Here is a 13,941-nt window from a genome sequence, read left to right as displayed (position 1 = left end):
ATTACTAGACATGTACAATGGCTGGGTTCAGAACCTGCATCCACTAATTCTGTTGTCCTCAAAAAACCATCACTAGGCAATATGACAAGAGAATTGCCTTTGCTGAGTAAATGTTGTTTCAAAGAAACATTTTATTGAGTAGATGCAACTTTGCTGTTAAGACAATCCTACCCACAGTATATGCCAACATAATTCTCTCTGAATATCCTGATATCATAGAGATGACTTTTGTCTTCAGTGAGAATAAAAAGAGCTGACCACAAAATTCTATACAGGAAAAAGGTCTTTGTTGTCCATCATCTCATCTTATTAAAATCTATTGATTAGCACTTCTATAAATTGACCACTGCTATTCTCACTAGTGGCCCTAAGGTTCTGTATTTCTGAAACATTTAAGATTCAGCAGTGTTGATGCTATGTGCATTATTTTGGTTGTTTGTTTTTTTATACTATTAAGCCTTAATGTAACTAACAGAAGAAACTTTGCTTTGGGGTAATGGTAACTGGGGCAGGAGGTGGTCGGTGGGTGGGTGCTAAAGGTCGTGGTGAAGAGTAGAAAATAGAATAGCTGTTTTTCATTGTAAGTTTTTCGATTCCGTTTGATTATTAATCATGCTGCATATATTACTTTTATTTTAATTTATAACAATTACAAATGTAATACTATGCCCCAAAACTTCACAGTGTAAAATATCTTATTTGATCTTCCCAATAGCCTTGTGGGCAGACACACATGTCCTTTCTTCCTTGTTCAATAACTAAGTATTTGATGTGGGAAAGTCGTTTAAATTCCAAGTATTAGCTCACCTAAGACAGGAGGCTAATTTTACTTCTCCTATTGATATATAAAGCACAAAATTTTATACATCAAACTAGGTAATGTGGAACAATTTGAACATATGCGATGGATCTTTTTATAGCTATAGTAATAAGCATTTATTTTAATACTTATTCATAATTTGTTATAAAAACAGTATTTAAGCATGGCTGTTCTGTCTTGTTATGTGGAAACCCATTGAAAATGATATAAGATTGTTTGTGGTTTTATTGACCTCATCTCAAACTTTGATCCTATACAAGAAACTGCTATTGTCATTGGTAGTCATGACATTTATTATACCCTGAATTTAGAAGGCAATCACTACATTCTACATATGCACAAAAATAATTACTTTATTATTATATATATATATATATATTTTGTGTGTGGTACGCGGGCCTTTCACTGTTGTGGCCTCTCCCGTTGCGGAGCACAGGCTCCGGACGCGCAGGCTCAGCGGCCATGGCTCACGGGCCTAGCTGCTCCGCGGCATGTGGGATTTTCCCAGACTGGGGCACGAACCTGTGTCCCCTGCATCGGCAGGTGGACTCTTAACCACTGCGCCACCAGGGAAGCCCTATTATATATTTTAATAATCATTTTTATATACACTTTCATGGCTTTTTTAATTATTTAACATTGTGATAATAAACTTATAATAATTTTGTTAGCAATTTGAAATTAGAAACAAGATAAAAATTGAAGGCCAAATTATATATAATGACACATGTCATTAAAAACATGCACATGTTTTTTAAAGTGTCTTTAAAAATACAAACTAAGCAGAAATAAGTAGAACAAGAATTTGAAGTAGCTCTTTATGTGCTTATCCCATCACCTTGCCAGAAGTTCTTGATGTTGCCAATTTATTCCAGACTTTTTCTATCCATGTACAAATGTAGGAATTGTATTATGTCTGACTGTTTATTAAAGGTATATCTCTCTGGAAAGGAAGATAATAAAAGAAAATGAATTAATGTTAAATGAACATCTACTCTGTGTTACTGCCAATATAGTTCATCATTCTATAATGTCATTTTTACTTGAATTTTTTTTGGAAAAACTGTATATTAAAACAAAAATTATGTGTTATGAAATAGAATACAAAATATACATGTTTTAAATAGAGGAAGTAATGAGAATTTAGAAAAATTTCTTGAGTATAGGATATTTTGGTGATAAGGTTTATTCAACTTATCACCCAGACCCCCTTATCACCTTCATTGTCTATCTGTAGGTTCTATTCATTAAGAAAAAAAGCCATGTTTATGCTAAATAAAATACATATTTTTATATCTAATCCACACAATAATAGCGAGGTAAATAGATATTATCATCCCTATAAAAATGGAGTTTTCATCAGAAGGAATGCACATCTACTGAAAAAGAAAGTAATGTTAGTATTAATATTATCTAACAGCAAATATTTATTATCTTAGTGCCAGTCACTGTTCTAGGTGAAGGAAATAGAGCAATGAACAAGACAAGAAAAGTTACTATTCTAATGGAACTTACATTCGAGTGAGGGGAGGTAAGTAGTAAAAATAAATGAAGGAAAGCAATATGTACAATGAAGAGAATTTCAGTAAGCTGATGTGACACAGTTTGAATTTTGAATTAGCCAGCCATGAAAGGTCTCTTAGATGAGGTGACAGGAAGTGGCATGGGGTTGAGCATTCTAGGGGGACAGCAGAGCTGTCACAATTGTCTTCAGATGGAGTGAGCTTGGAATGCCAGGGTGAGAAGTGTAGCATGAGGTACCAGGGACTGAAGAGGCTGGACACACAAGGATTTGTAAAAAAAAAAAAGTGAGAAGTATGGGATTTAAATGTGTTGGCAAGTCATGAAACGATTTTAAGCAGAGGTATAGTATGACGTGACTACTCCTGATTTAGATTACTCTCCTCTGTGGAAAATGAATCACGGGAGATCAAGATAGGTAAGGGGATGGGTTAGGAGTCTATTGTAGTAAACCTATCAAATATAATGGTGGCTGAATTTGGGTGCCCGGAACAGGGTCCAGTGATTCTCCAATCTCAAGATGAGGGTCAAGCATAGGAGAAAAAGGACCAAAACAGGAGATCTGCAAGTGAAAGAATTAAAATAGGACAGATTGGAAGTTGAGCTGATTATTATTATTATTACTGTTATAAATTCTTTGGAAACATTCATTGAGGGGAGCCAAGAAATGTTCTGAGTAGTGTCTCATACATTCTTTATACCATCCCCATGAGGAAGGCACTGTCATTACCCCCTTATACAGCAAGCATACAGAGGCTCAAAGTGGTTAAGTAAATTGTTCGACCTCCCACTAGTAGTACAGGGCAGAGACAGAATTCAAACCTGAGCAGTCTGACACCAGACCTACATTCTAAAACTCTCCCTTAACTACCTCCAAATGGTGATGGAGATAGACCATGGGGCAGATGGAGCTCTATGTTCCAGAAGGCATATAAAGATCAGAAGGAAGGGTGTTCCTAGGCACAGATATGGCAGAGCACATATGCCCTGAAAACTTTGGATATAGTGGCTATGCACATATGTAAAGAGATCTATTTGACCAAGAACACATGCTGCCGTGGCAAATGAATCTATGAGAATTGAAAGATACTGAGGAAGGAAGACTTCCTCTTCTATTCTGGACCCAGGAAAGCTCTGCCAGACAGTACCACTGAAAGACTCTTAGGTCAATCAAACTCTTTCCTTCATACTATGTCATCAGTTTTAAATAGTGATGAGTGCCTTGACCACTGCAGATCAGTGGACAGACCAGGAGATTAAGACTGAGGTGACCAGGCTCCTGCATTTTAACAGTGAAACTTCATGGTTGAAAGCACTGAGCATGATTCTTCAAATGAGAAGATTATCCAGTTTTCCTCTACTTGTAGGGAATAGCCATAGCTAAATATTTTCTCCACCAGTAAGTTTAAAACATAGTTTTTAGCTAAATTAGTCTAGTTAGATCCCTCACAACAGTATACTACCTCTTCAAAGGACATGGAATTGTGCCATGATTTGAAGTTATTAAGATAATTTACTATCTCTTAAGTCACATTACAAAGAGAAGTTCCCCAAAATATAGTGAACAAAGGCAGCAGTATTGGAACAAAAATTTGGTTTCCTGTTTTTTAATGAGACAATACAGATTTGAATTTATAATTGTCAGCATTCATCTTAATATCTGGCATTTTATTTTAATCATACCATAATTACCTAATCCCCAAAAGATCATCAGAAACAAACACAAATGGAAGTTTCATTTATTGACAGTAATCTACCACATTGCAGAATGAATTGTTTCCCCCCAAAAAAAACATATATCCTAACCCCTGGTACCTGTGAATGTGACCTTATTTGGAAATATGGTATTTGCAGATGTACTTAAGATGTATATTAAGATGAAATCATCCTGGAGTAGAATGGACCCTTAATCCAGTGTAACTGGTGTCCTTCTAAGAAGAGACAAGACACAGAGAGAAAAGAACATCTAGTGAAGACACAGGTACACAAAAGGAGGAAGGCCCATATCACGATGGAGGCAGAGATTGAAGGTACATTGCTGCAAGCCAAAGATTGCCAAGGATTACCAGCAATAACCAGAAGTTAGAAGACAGATAACATGTCATGCTGACTCCTCGATATCAGAATTTTGACCTCCTGTGAGAGAATACATTGCTATTGTTCTAAGCTACTCAAGTTTGTGGTAATTTGTTATGGCATTCTCAGAAGACTAATGCATACTGGTAAAGAAATCATGAGAGATTTCACAAAATTTCAAACCACATTATGACCCATGTCAGGATAGAAATCACTTCCATTTTCACTGATCTTTAAAGATAAAAATGAAATCAATTTTACTCCTTTTTTCAGGATATTAGAAATGAATCTTTTCTCATAGTTATTTCAACTCACACAAACCCCTAAGAAATATTACTTAATTTATAGTTTATTCAGTTTAATATCTTGTATCCTGCTTATACTTGCTCAGGAGCATGGTTTCCTCCCTAGATCCAGTGAGGTGTTAGCCTTAATGTTCTCAAGAAATAAATCATCTTCTAGGTCTTTCAAAGTGTTCAAATAAACAAAGTCAATAGGAAAGAATGAAAGCAATTTGGCATCTCACTTCTCCATATGTCCACACCTCTTTCCCATCCTCCTGCCTTGAACATTATAATCAGACAACAGTAACTTAGCACCTAGAGTCCTGTTTACAAAGTAGTGTTCAGAAAAATGAACAGTCCAGATACCTTCAAAAACGTGTATGATGAAAGAGTGGTTGTCTTCAGTGGGAAGTGGAGGGGGAGTTTCAGAAACCTACTCATTGAAAAGGGTTCTAAGGAAAACTTGTGAAGCTGGACACTGAATAGGGGAACGAGTATTGAAAATTCAGGCCACCAACAAAAGAAGTGAATTTTTTGCCATCTCAGAGACCCTTGGTCAACTTCCTGCTTTGCCCAAGCAGTTCAGGTTCTTTGAAGCATATCCACGGAGAGGAAGTGTTTAAGGAATAAGGAGAGGTGTTCTGTGAGAGGACCACCATACTTTTGCATTGCTCAAGCACACAGCGCTCAAAGGAAATCTAATCAAGGGCCAGCATCAGTGGCTTCATGGAGCTGGCACTGAATATTAATCTTACAGCTGTTGCACTGATTTCTGCAAGGGCTTTCCCAAACCAGACACAAACCCAATCGAACAGGAAAATGTCAGAAGGAGAAAAGACAGGAGGTTCCTCTTTCTCTAGTATCTGTGAAGGTCTTTATACACCATCTTCAGTATGTACCTAATAGTGTGAATTGTGTGACAAACTTTGTAGGTAGTAGCACTCAACATTTTTTTTCCTACTACAAAACACTCATACTACATTGTCATTGTCATCATTCCCAATTTAATAGCCATTATTCCACCCTTTTCTTCCTCACTTAAGATGGTATCTAAAGGTATCTTACCGAATGTGAGAGTAACACTATTATAAATCTACTCTGATTTAAAAATGTTACCTGAAAACTTTAGGGATTTTACTGTTATTTTATGCAAATTTCGAATGAGATAGCTCACTATTAACTTTGACACAACAGTCCGCTATGATGCCAAGCAGTTATTAACTAGTCTGAGAGTGCTGCTCAGCTGGTTAACTAACCTCTTTGTTAAAATCTTTAAACACATGAGAACATATTTTTTTAACCCAGAAATTCACATGAAGACATTCATTTATAATTAAAAGAGAAAAGTGTTCATTGATAATGACTAAAACTCTAATATGAAATGAATTATTTATAGTCAAATTAAGTGGTTAATATAAGCATAGGTATATGCAATAAATTACAAATAATTCTTAGAGAATATAAAATGTGAAGCAAGGCTTAGAAGATGAGCAGCTGCCCACTAGATGGACCAGTAGGGGAAAACATTGCTCATAAATGTATTAGTATCCACAGAGATGTGCTATCATTCAGAGGACTACATGTTCTCAATGACTGGAGCATGGGGGCTTTTTATTGTGGGTGGAGTCTTGAACTTAGAGAATTAGGAAGATAGTGGAGAGTCTTAGAGTCCACGCTAAGGAGCTGTACTTTCATCCTGTAGAGAATGGAGGTTGAGTGGGGAGAGTTAGATTAGGGAGACTAGTTAGGAAACCATTGAAATTATTTAGGTGGAAGATGTTCCAGCAAAGACTGCAGCACTGGGGCTGAGAAGATGAATGAATTGTAAAAGTGTTAAGTTGTAATAGACAGGAATGGGTCACCATTTGAAGACAGAAAAAGAAAGGGGGAAAGGGGAAATTGAGGATAAATCCAGGTTACTGGATTGGGTAACTGAAAAAATGGTGGTGCCTTTCAAAAATAATCATTTATTTAATCAATGGATATTTATTGAAAACTTAATATGTACCTGTACATATTAACATGTGCAGCCCAAACATTTGATAAAACATGAGAAGAGGGGTAATATTACATAACAAGTCAAAATATGGTCTCTAGATTCAGAAGGACTGAGTTCAAATCTAAGGTTTATGTGTGATATTTGACTAGCATTTTACTTTTCTAAGTCTCACTTTGCTTATCTGTAAAATGGAGTATGACAGTCATGGACCTGCCAGCTGCAAGGAATGTAGTTCTTTAACAGCCTTAGCTGTGGGCATATTAGGATCTGCTTCAACTTTTGAGTAAGTGCATGCGCTCCCTGGCCAGCTCCCTATAAGACTGTGATACTAGCATATACGTATAGACATATAGTTCAGGGGAATGGAACTGAGTCCAAAAATAAATCCTTACATTTATGGTCAATTGATTTTTTTTTTTTTTTTGCGGTACGCGGGCCTCTCACTGCTGTGGCCTCTCCCGTTGCGGAGCACAGGCTCCGGACGCACAGGCTCAGCGGCCATAGCTCATGGGCCCAGCCGCTCCGCGGCATGTGGGATCCTCCCGGACCGGTCAATTGATTTTTGACAAGGATGACAGAACAATTCAATGAAGGAAAGAATAATATCTTCAACTAAGACAACTGGATATCCACATGCAAAAGGATGAAATTGAACCCCTACATCCCACCATACATAAAAATTAACTCAAAATAGATCAGAGAACTGAATGTAATAACTAAAATTATACAACTCGTAAGAAAATAAGCATGCGGTATGTGACCTTGGGTTAGGGAATGGTTTCTTAGTTAAAACACCAAAGTGCAAGTAACAAAAGAAAAATATATATAAATTGTACTCATCAAATTTAAAAACTTGTGTTGTAAAGGATACCAAGCAAAAAGTGAAAAGACTTCCCACAGAATGAGAAAAAAATATTTGCAAATCATGCATCTGACAAGGGACTTCTATCCAGGATATGTAAAAACTCTTACAACTTGACAATAGAAAGACAACTCAGTTTCAAAATACAAATCATGCATCTGACAAGGGACGTCTATCCAGGATATGTAAAAAATCTTACAACTCAACAATAGAAAAACAACTCAGTTTCCATTTGGGCAAAGGACTTGAATAGACATTTCTCAAAAAAAGACAAGCAAATGGCCAGTAAGCACAAGATTTTCAACATTAGTCATTAGGGAAAGGTAAATCAAAACCACACCCACTAGGGTAGTTATAATTTTTTAGAAACCAGATGATAAGAAGTATTGGTGAAGATGTGGAGACATTGGACACCCCATACTTTACTGAAGGGAATGTAAAATTACACTTTGGAAAACAGTTTGCACTTCTTCAAGATGTTGAACAAAGAATTACCATATAATCCAGCAATTCCATTCCTAGGTATATACCCAAGAGAAAAGAAAAAATGTTCACGTAAAAACTTGTACAAATGTTCATACCAGCATTATTCACAATAGATCAAAGGTGGAAAGGCCTAAATGTCCATTAATTGATGAATGAATAAACAAAAGTGGTATGTCCATACAATAGAATATTATTTAGCAATAAAAAAATGAAGCACTGATACATGCTACAACATGGATAAATCTTGAAAACATTATAATAATTGGAAGAAGCCAGTCATGAAAGACCACATATTATATGATTCCACTGAAATAAAATTTCCAGAATAGTTAAATCCATAGGGACAGAAAGTAGATTTGGGTTTTCCAGGATCTGGAAAAGAGGGAACTCAGAAGCCAGTGGGATGCTGAAAATGTTCTAAAATTATATTGTGGTGATAGTTGCACAATTCTGTCAATATACTAAAATCTGCTTAACTATACACTTTTTTAAGGTGTACTGCATGATGTTTTAATATACACATACATTGTGAAATGATTACCACAATCAAGTTAATTAACATATCCATCACTTCACACAGCTAACCTGTTTTTTTGTTTGTTTGTTTTATTTTTTGTGAGAACAGTTAAGATCTACTCTCAGCAGGAACTTATGGTTACCATGGGGGGAAGGGTGGAGGGGAGGGATAGTTAGGGAGTTTGGGATTGACATGTACACACTGCTATATTTAAAATGGATAACCAACAAGGACGTACTGTATAGCACAGGAAACTCCGCTTAATATTATGTAGCAACCTAATTGGGAAAAGAATTTGAAAAAGAACAGATACCTGTATATGTATAACTGAATCACTTTGTTGTACAACTGAAACCAACACAACATTGCTAATCAAATATACTCCAATATAAAATTAAAAGTTAAAAAAAAAAGATCTACTCTCAGCAAATTTCAAGTATACAGTATAGTATCATTAAGTATAGTCATTATGCTGTACATTAGATCTCCAGAATTTATTCATCTTACATAACTGAAATTTTATATTCCTTGATCAACTTTTCTCCATTTCCCACCTTCTGACCCCTGGCAAACACCATTCTATTCTCTGCTTCTATGAATTCAACTGTTTTAGATTTCACATATAAGTGAAACCATGCAGTATTTCTCCTTCTTTGCCTGGATTATTTCACTTAGCATAATATTCTCTAGGGTCATCCATATTGTTGCAAATGGCAAGATTTCCTTCTTTTTTAAGGCTGCATGATATTCCATTGTGTGTACATACTTTATTTTCTTTATCTTTTGTATGTCGACAGACACTTAGGTTGACTCCACATCTTGTGTATTATGCATAACACTGCAGTGAACATGGGAGTGCAGGTTTCTCTTCCAGTTACTGATTTCATTAATCTTTGGGTATATACAGAGAAGTGGGGTTGTTGGATCATATGGTAATTCTATTCTTAATTTTTTTGAGAAACTTCCATGTGATTTTCCAAAATGACTGTACCAATTTATATTCCTACCAAAAATGTACAAGTGTTCTCCTCCACATTCTCACTAGCACCTGTTATATTTTATTCTTTTTTTTTTTTTGGCAATTTTGTTTTTTGGGTTTTTTATTTTTTTTGTCTTTTTTTAAAATTAATTAATTTATTTATTAGCTTGTTGGGTCTTTGTTGCTGAGCACAGGCTTTCTATATTTGCAGCGAGTGTTGGCTACTCTTCACTGCGGTGTGCAGGCTTCTTGTTGTGGTGGCTTCCCTTGCTGCGGAGCACAGGCTCTAGGCACGTGGGCTTCAGTAGTTGTGGCACACAGGCTCAGTATCATGGGCTCTAGAGCACAGGCTCAGTAGTTGTGGTGCACAGGCTTAGTTGCTCCACAGCATGTGGGAACTTCCCGGACCAGGGATTGAACCCCTGTCCCCTGCATTGGCAGGCAGATTCTTAACCACTGTGCCACCAGGGAAGTCCCTGTTTTATTCTTTTGATAAAAGCCATTTTAACAGGCATGAGCTGATACCTCATTGTGATTTTGATTTGCCTTTCCCTGATGATTAGTGATGTTGAGCACCTTCCTATACATCTGTTGACCTTTTATATATCTTCTTTTGAGAAATGCCTATTCAGTTCCTTTGCCCATTTTTTAATTGGATTATTTTTCTTCCTATTGAGTTGTTTTAGTTCCTTATATATTTTGGATATTAACTCCTTATCAGATATACAGTTTGAAAATATTTTCTCCCATTCCTTAGATTGTCTCTTCACTCTCTTGATTGTTTCTTTTTCTGTGAAAAAGCTTTTCAGTTTGATGCAATTCCATTTCTCTATTTTTACTTTTGTTGCCTGTGCTTTTTTGATCATATCCAAAAAATCGTCACTCAGACCGATGTCAAGAAATTTTTCCCTGTGTTTTCTTCTAGGAGTCTTACAATTTCCAGTCTAATGTTTACTAACTGTGCACTTTAAATGAGTAGATTATCAGGTATGTGAATTATATGCTAATAAGGATGGTTTTTTAAAATCCATTTTAAAAAAAGAATGAGTTGATGACTTATAAAAGATCATACTGTATTTTAATGTACAAAGTGAGAAAAAATAATTTAATCATTATGTATTCCTAAGGCTGCCATAACAAAATATCACAGACTCAGTGGCTTAAAACAACAGAAATTTATTGTCTCACAGTCTGGAGGCTAGAAATTTGAAATCAAAGTGTCAGCAGACTTGGTTCTTTCTGAAAGCTCTAAGAACCTTTTCCACGTCAATCTCATTGTTCCTGCCAGTTGCCGATAATCTTCAGCATTCTGTGGCTTGTAGATGCATCACTCCACCCTCTATCTTGATCTTCATATGGCCTTCTTCCTCTCTGTCTTCACATGGCCATCTCCCTCCTCATCTCTCTGTCTTCTATTCTTATAAAGACACCAATTATATTGGATTGGGGCCCATCCTAATGATCTCCTCTTAACCTAATTAGATCTGCAAAGGCCTTGTTTCTAAATAAGGTCACATTCATAGGTACTGAGGATTAGAATTTCAGTATATCTTTTGGGGGGACAAAATTCAACCTCATAACAGACTGTAAGTTATTTCAGTTGATTCTCTTATCTAGTCCCTTGTTTTGAATAGTTTAGTGTTAGGAACAAAGTAGGTACTAAATAAATATTCATTGACTGATTAAACCATTCAATCTATATAGCTGTCTACTTTAATTTGAAAGACCTTTAGGGATAGAGTCTATAATCTTACTTGAATTTATACCCTAATGTTTAATTAAAGGAGTACTTCCTTCTAATCAAAGGCTTTGCATTTTCATTCTTTGCCAAAATAACTGGCTAATGGATTGTTTGTTGAATTGATCCAATCAGTCATTTAAGTGGAACCCTCTTAACTGGTCAACTCAGTCAAAATGATCTTGAATTTAGTCATGTTGACTCAGCCTCTTTTAAAACAATTTAAGCTAATTTCCTCTTGCTTTGTCCTCAGGTAAAAATGAAGAATGTTCTCATAATAACCCTTTATCCTTCTAATATCCAGACCAAACAATCCCAAATTCTGTAATCCCTCATTCAAGTTCAGATATGGATTTTTAAGGCATTCCAAATACATAAGAAACGTGCATTTGATAATTTTTATTTTAAGAGCAACTAAAGCTCCTTATTATTGCACAGTCTTATGTACCTATGTCACTACCTTAAAAAGAAAAATACACAAAAATGTCGATTAGACTTCTTCAAATATCTGATGCTTGCTGAAAGGATTTTTACTATGGATCTTATGCTATTCTTTAATCTATATTACATACACAATTTTCTTGAAATTTCTTCTGTGGTTAAAAGGTATAATCATCTTCTATAGTTAAAAAGCATACCTTGGAACTACAAAAAGTGAAATATTTGCCTTCAGGTTTTTCCTGCTTATTATTATAAACATATACCTTCGTTGAAAATGCCAGAGGTAATTGAATAAAACATACTTTAAAATTCACTTTAATTATTAATTATTTTTCAAAAGGAAATTACATCTAACTTCTCTGTTCACATATACTGAATTTTGATGCAACACAAGAAAATACATCATGGATGATCCTTCTACTCTTTGTGTATTTATATTACTTCCTGGGTTTTCACTGCACCTTTACGTTTCATTTTGAGTAGATTAGACACAAAATAAATTTGAGTATTAGGCATGAGGTGTATGTTGTTTGAGGGAAACTGTTTTACTAAATACATTCAGAACCATAAAACTCTTTATTGATTCAGGTTCATTTACAGAACAGGAAGTGTAAATGGAGCCAATAATTTTAAGGGCTGTAAATGGCTTTGAAGAGTTTTATAAATGTATAGAAAAATATCTAAATGTATTTCATGTTGTTTCTGAGAAACATTTTATAATTTGGAGAAATTAACCATGAGAAAGAATTTTGTTTCCCTAAATAAAAAGATTTTATTTTTTTTGCAAGTGACATGAAGAAAAGATTTAGAACAATTTTTGTCTTTATTTTTACTTCCAGTCCTGTGGATTGGGAGTCTCTTCCAGGTCTGGATATCCTTTGATTCTGTCCCTATCTCTGCCTTCTGGATTCTGTTCCTAGCTCCGTATCTATCCTACCTTCTTCCATGGTTCTCAACTTAATTCTCTTACGGTAACAAGCCAATTATACGCTGATTTCACTAGTGCAACTTATTGTGCTGAATACTGGAGCCATTTGCCTAGATTAAAAGAGGGGGTGGGGAAGATTAATATAATCTATTAATCTAGTGATTGATGGTCTCATAAAGCACAATATACAACCTACTACATTTTACTAGGAAATAGACTTAAGATTTACATTTTTTCTCCTAATATAAGCAATAAGCTCATGTTGTATGTGCAGTTGTTACTAACAATGTCCATATGAATTATCCAGTTCTCTTAACAGTAATAATAATAGCCAACACGTATGAAGCATTTAGTAGAATTACTGTTGTGGCAATTCACATGAGAACCAATAAGGGCCTTATAAAATTTATGTTAGATACAATTATGTCCCATCTCCTGAAATGAGAGTATTTTGAAAGCAGAGATCATGACTCACTCATCCCAATATTTTCAGTGCCTAGAAAATGTCTTCCAAAGGTAAAATTCAATAAATGTGTATTGTTGTTTTGCTTCTGATTTTAATTGTATATATTACAAATAAAGTTGAAACCCTCCCAAGAGAGTACTCTCCCCTCCCAAGAGGTAGAGAGTACCCTCCCAAGAGGTAATCACTATTATAAATTTAGTGTTTAACTTTCCTGAAGATATTCTTATATTTTTCAATATAATAGATTTTATATCCATATACAACATGATATTGCTTTGGCAAGTAGTTAAACTTTATACAAATTATATCATATAATAGATGTTATTTTATAACATTTTTGTCCAACATTACATTTTCAAAATATATCTATGTTGGGTTGTTTTCAACTCTAGTTAATTGATTTTAACTGTGGCATAGCAACATTATTTGACTATACCTAAATGTTGAATTTTGTCAAATGCTTATGTATCTATTGATATAATTAAGCATTTTTTTCCTTAATCTATAAATTTGATGTGTTGTGTTATGATATATTTTTCTAGTGGTGAATCATCCTTTCATTCCAGGAATACATTCTAACTTCTATCTTGGGGACTTCCCTGGTGGTGCAGTGGTTAAGACTTCACCTGCCAATGCAGGGGACATGGGTTCGACCCCTGGTCCGGGAAGATCCCACATGTCTCAGAGCAACTAAGCCCGTATGCCACAACTACTGAGGCTGTGCTCTAGAACCTGTGAGCCACAGCTACTGAGCCTGTGTGCCACAACTACTGAAGCCCGTGCACCTAGAACCCGTGCTCTGCAACTAAGGAAGCCACCACAAT

Source organism: Tursiops truncatus, chromosome 17 (genome assembly GCF_011762595.2).
Source record: "Tursiops truncatus isolate mTurTru1 chromosome 17, mTurTru1.mat.Y, whole genome shotgun sequence".
NCBI classification, from domain to species: domain Eukaryota; kingdom Metazoa; phylum Chordata; class Mammalia; order Artiodactyla; family Delphinidae; genus Tursiops; species Tursiops truncatus.
The sequence above is the reverse complement of the archived record's forward strand: the minus strand, read 5'-3'. Positions refer to the sequence as shown.